Source organism: Phyllobates terribilis, unplaced genomic scaffold, assembly GCF_046119375.1.
Source record: "Phyllobates terribilis strain yellow unplaced genomic scaffold, ASM4611937v1 Scaffold_4432__1_contigs__length_61089, whole genome shotgun sequence".
Lineage (NCBI taxonomy): Eukaryota > Metazoa > Chordata > Amphibia > Anura > Dendrobatidae > Phyllobates > Phyllobates terribilis.
This window is the reverse complement of record NW_027367183.1, coordinates 6,212-12,422: the sequence shown is the minus strand read 5'-3', so window position 1 is coordinate 12,422 and position 6,211 is coordinate 6,212.

Here is a 6,211-nt window from a genome sequence, read left to right as displayed (position 1 = left end):
TCCCTAGTTTCCTTGGACTGAAGAAGAATTTGCTTGAGGGTTGTATACTTTGAGTTCACTCCATGAATGAACGCCATAGAATACTCCCAAGCTTTCTTCTCCATTCCAGCAGAAAGCATCTTGTCATACAAGATTTGACACCGGAATGATAATCAGAGACGAGCTCGCTTTCCCCCATTCGAATGGAGAAAAACTCGCGATTAAGCTCAAAGATACGGTTGTCCTTCATATCATCACTGCCAGAGTGCATGTTTATAATAGCTTTCCACATATCTTGAGCAGTGGGAAGGGACATTACCTTGTCTATATCTTTTTCGTGAAAGGGCATTAAGTATGAGCTGTCGCGCTTTAGCAGTCTTCTCCATAAGCTGGTACTCTTTTGCTTCCCATTTTGAGTCATCCGCTTCGGAGATCTTCTCATCACCTTTTTCGATAATCTTCCAGCACTGGTAGTCGGTCTGCTGGATGTAATTCTTCGTCATAGTGAGCCACCATTCAAGTTCGCCTTCACAAGGACATGGGGCTTGGCGAGAGAAATACCGAGGTTGAGAGCTGCCATCGTTCTAGACTTGAGAATCCTTTTTGAACCTGTAAAAGGATTAGTGCAAATAGCTAACCCGGCTCTGATACCAATTGTTGGAAATAACACGTTACCAAAGTAGAAAACACGTGTTTTGATCAGCTATTGTTCTCTGTCACTAAGTTCATTAAGCCTAAGTTGCGCTTAACAAGGATTCAATTGCGCTTTGAATGCTTGGCTTGCGCTTAACCCGTGTTGAACTGTTAGTAATGAGTTTACTAAAGTCCTTAAGTGCGGAATAGGTTAGACAGACAATAAAGCGCGCTTTAAGATGTTAAAGCGCACCTATATTTGCACACACAAGAATTTCAAAGGTGAGAACCCTAAGTCACTAGCTGACTCGGGATAAAACTCACCACTACACTTGTATTGATTAAGAAGTGATTACAATCTCTCGCTTCAAACAAGAAGCTCCACTCGTAAGCACTCTCTCTACAATACTCTCAGTTCAGCTCTTGAAGAACAAAGGCACTCTCAAACACTCTCTGATTACAAACGAAATATCTCTTAAGCTCTCTCTAGCTTCCTATATTCTCTACGTTTGCAAACCCTTGAAATGAATGAAATAGTACTCTATTTATACACAAGTCTTAAGCTAACCTTATAGCTCAACCGTGTAACAAACAAAGACTATATAAAATGCCACCTCATCAATCCGTGTGCCTTGATCACTTCACCAGAATTAATCAACGGCTTGGAGTGATTTGGTTTTGTTCTCCATGTGTTGATCCACGCCACATAAGCAATCCGTGTGCTTTAAGCTCTAACAAACTCTTGCCACGCTGGCGATCCCTGGAGTGGCGTCACAAAGAGTGTAAAGTTCTTCTCGCACCTTCCTGTGCACGCAACTTGCACTCTCCCGCTTTACCAGCCTTCGTAGCGTGCATATTTGTTCTCCTGCGCTCTGGCACACCCTAAGCTTCAGTTGGAACCTCGTGATCAACTTTCTACAACTTCATTCAAGCGCATCCTTATGCCCTCGAAGCTCGATCACTCTTACTTCTTGGTCTTGAATGGATTTTATTAAACACCGTTTGCGAAACTTACTTTCTCCGCTTGGTGTTAAGCGCGACTGTGACCAGTCAAGCGCATCTCTAAGTGACTTAAGCGCATCCTTACAAATATGGAAATGACCTGGAAAGCTTAAAAACACTAAGAGATTAAACATATTAGTTTGTTATCATCAAAACAAAGAGAAATAGATTAAGCTTTAACAAGATGATTAAAGCTCAACTAACAAGCTCGGATCTAGAGTGTTCAACCAACACACACTAAGAACAAGTGTTCTAAGTGTTGTTCAAACTTGAAAACAAGCAAGAACAAGAAGAAAGAAAGAGATTTAAGGGAAGAAATGGATATGTTCTTGAAGAGAACTTCTCTTGCTATGTAAGGCACCTTGGACTTAACCTCAACACAATACAAGAAGAGAAAGATCAAAACAAGCTATAACTTAACACAACATGGAGATATACTACCATGAGCACCAAGAGTTTCCCATTCAACAAGTTTACACAATCAATTACATAAACAAGATGAAATAGGAAAGGTAAGCAGTTTGATAGATCTGCTCAAACTAAAAAGGATGGCCCATGAGAAACTAGGAGGAGTTTTACTCTACTCAAAACATCAATTCAATCAAAGGCCCTTTTGGTTAGGTCATTTTGGCTTTTATACCTCCAATGACCAAAGCCTTCTACCAGATGAAATATCAACTAAATAGGTCCAAAATACCCTTAGGAAAGTTCCTTAAAAGAGTTAGGGAAAAGGGGTAGAATTGCACACTTTTACAACCTAGCCGGGTAAGGTGTAAAAGTGTGATAGTTTCACAAAAGTGACATGTGCAGCCATGATCTTGATCTTGGATGGCCTTGATGTCTTCATTGGATTTGTTGGGGATATGCACCTCTTCCACATACTATAAGGGTGGAAGCAATGGGTTCCATTTGTTGTGTTGAAACCAAACCCAAAGTAGCCTTCATAACTTGATCTTATCCGGGTAGCTTCACAACATGTGACTTGAAGCCATGATGAAGGCCTTGAATGGGGGAGGTTTCTTAATGGAAGATGCAGGATATTGTCTTCTCTATAACATATTAGAAGATGGGAGGCAAAGGGGGTCATCCCATATGTTACCTTCAATCAAAGTGGCCTCCTTGACCATGTCTTCTAGTTTCTTTGTCATATCTCTTGTGAGGTGTCCTTGACTTGTTTTCCTTGAGGATGCTCCTGCATCAACCGTAGGCAAATGGGCAAACAGAATCCAACAATAAAATAATTATCAACAATATAAAGAAGAGACTGGAAGATGGAAAGGGGAAATGGGCGGAACATCTGCCATACGTTCTATGGTCGGATTGGACCACACCCAAGAGTGCCTAGGCCAGTCCCCCTTCTCTCTGGTCTATGGTTGCGAGGCGGTTGTCCCCGTTAAAATATTGGTCCCAATGACAAGATATGTTCTTCAAATTCCAGAACAAAACAGTATTGAGTTGTCTCATAATATCGACACCATAGACGAACTTAGGGAGAAGGCTAGGAGTCATATGATTCTCTATCAACAACAAGTGGCAATGAGTTACAAGAAGAACATCAGAATTAAGGCTTTCAAACTTGGGGATTGGGTTCTGCGGAAGACGTTCCAGAATACGACGGACCCTCATGACGGAAAGTTGGCTTCTCAGTGGTAGGGACTGTATTAGATTACAGAAATCGTCGGAAAAGGGGCATACAGGCTCTTCTCAATAGATGGTAGAGACATTCCTCGAAGTTGGAACGCTACACATTTTAAGCTCTCTCACTTTTAGTCGATTACGCGACAGGTAAAAATATATAGTGTGCCATAGATTGAACACCTCGATGTCAGTTCATAAAAACACTATTAACAAGCATAGCGACATGACGTCGCTTGCGCATTTTTTATTTTCTTTTTCTCGTTTTGAATAAAACAGGTACACATAGCCCCCTCCCCCCCCCCCCCCCCCCCCGCATCGAGACATTAGTAGATACTCTCGAGGTTGTGTTGAGCCTCTCAAGGTCCAGACGAGCCTCTCGAGGCCGAGCTCAACCCTCCTGAGTCGACCTCTTGAACCCCTCTAACTAGTCAAACCGCGTCTCTCGAATCACAATCACCGAGCTTTGAGGGAACAAAGTCGAACCTCTCGAGGTTGTGTTGAGCCTCTCAGAGTCAAGACGAGCCTCTCGAGGCCGGATCTCTCGGTTCGAGCCTCTCGAACTGCCCCTCTCAAGCTTAGCTCTCTCGGACCACTTTTCCCGATCATCCTCTGCTCCTCGGCAGTTTGGTTTGACATCGCTAACTTTCTACACCTCGACAAAGAAAGGGTAAATGAGATCGGAGTGGCCTTCCCCCTATTTTGGGCCATCCACTGCGATTATAAGATTGGGCTTTCCATGATTCTGGACCTATTATTTGCTATATAAAGGCCATATGGGCCATAAATGGACTAACACTATCATACAACAATAAGGAATAAACATATATCTTAAGAAAGATAAGTCAACTTTAACCATCTTAATTGGCTCAATTATATATTGATGCTTCGTTCAAAGAATATTAATTAATTAGTCTTGGACGAACCTTGACTCATCCACACCGCTTGTATTGTATTTATGATACTTATTAGCGGGTAAATTATATGAGAGGGACGGTAATCATCTCCTCTCTAGGAGGAGTCATTCGGTGAACGGAGCACAAATCTCCATATTTTAACGCTCATTTGTCAAATACATTATATATATTTAGATATATTACTGGCTTGAGCGTCGGAGTGTCCGTTCCAGAGACCCCCATCTCCGGTTCTGGGTCTTTTTCAGGATATTTCAAGATATCAATCAACTCAAAGACGAGTGACGAGAAAAGCAATACAAGAAAGAACGGAAAATCCCTCGAAGAAGGAATGTTGCCATTTTCTACCCGTTGGATCGAGATAAGGGAAAATCCAGGCTCCAACACTGGAGCCGACCATGGGGGACCTCCTCAGACAGCTAAGTACGACACCCAATGCACCAAGAGCTCTCACTCTCGCCCTCGAGGTATGTCTAATAACTTTGAAAGAAAAGTCAAGAAAATAAGACAGTCTTTTTTTATTTACTTCATACACTTTTCGCGAGATAGGAACACCCACAAGTAAAAGGGTGAGGGAGACATTTGTCCTCACTCATCTAGCGTGAGTAAAGCGCATGAGTAACGGGGTGAGTAGGACGTTTTCCCTCACTGACCTCAGAATAGAAATACCCACAAGTAAAAGGATGAGTGAGACGTCTATCCTCACTCACCTCGCGTGGGAAGAGCACATGAATAAATAAGGTTATGTGGGAAGATTATCCTCACTCGACTCAGAGAGGTACGACTATTATACTCCTCAATAAGACGTATAGATCCCTCAAACCGTGACCACCTCGGGGGCACCCAAGGTCGGTAACATGAAGACGCGACCACCACGAGGGCACCCAAGGTCGGGAATGCAAAGCCGTGACTACCTCGGAGGCACTCGAGGTAGAGAACGAGATGATAGTAATTGGGTTGACTCATTGAGTGTCATGCACCTCGTTCCAACCACGAGCAGATGAAAGCATCGGGTTGAATCATCGAGTGCCACATGCCTCGAGCCGTTCTCAAGCAGATGAAATCATCGGGTTGAATCATCGAGTTCCACACACCTCAAGCCAACCGCAAGAAGATGAAAGCATCGGGTTTGAATCATCGAGTGCCACACGCCTCGATCCAACCACGAGCAGATGAAAGATTCGGGTTGAATCACTGAGTGCCACACACCTCGAGCCAACCGCGTGCAGATGAAAACATTGGTTTGAATCATCGTGTGGCATGTACCTCGAGCCAACCACGAGAAGATGAAAGCACCAGGGTGAATCATCGAGTGACACGTGCCTCAATCCAACCACGAGGAGATGAAAATGATGTCGTTGCCAAGTTGTGTGCTCTTTTAGTCTATTCGTGCCAAGTTGTGGGCTCTTTCAGTGGAAAATGATGTTGTTGCGACTGACAGAGCTATGTGGGTTCATGAATCTTCTGGGATATTTAATACTGCGTCGGTAATCAAGCTCGTGTGACCTCCTACAACTTCGAGCTTTAACTAGACACTCATTTCGGCGGGCCCCGGTTCAGCAACGAGTTAAACAGATTCTTTATCTCGTCACTCAGGAAAGCATTATGTGTAAGTGTAATGTTGGTCTCCGATTTTGGGTCAACCAGGATCCTTCCATCCTCAGCCCCACGAAGAGTGTAATAGGTTCCCGAGCGGTTTCGAAAATAACTCGTCGTCGAGCATTAAATTTTGTAGATGTTGGAGGAGTAACACCTGCCAAATTCCGATATCTTTGCACATGACGACCCAGATACGATGTACATAATCACCTTTGTATAAATACCATGTCGAAATCTTTATAAAGGACACAAGACTCTCATTCTAAAAAACTTAATACTATCTCGAGTACTGTTTTTTTCTTATTTATGCTATCAATTATTGTTTGTGATTGAGTGGTCGTGAGTTGGGAATAAGTTCGATTGATTGCTCCTGTAATCGGGCAATTTAGGTTCATCGAGTTCTTTTTGCCCAAAACAATTTGTCGCCCACCGTGGAGCCGTCAATCGAT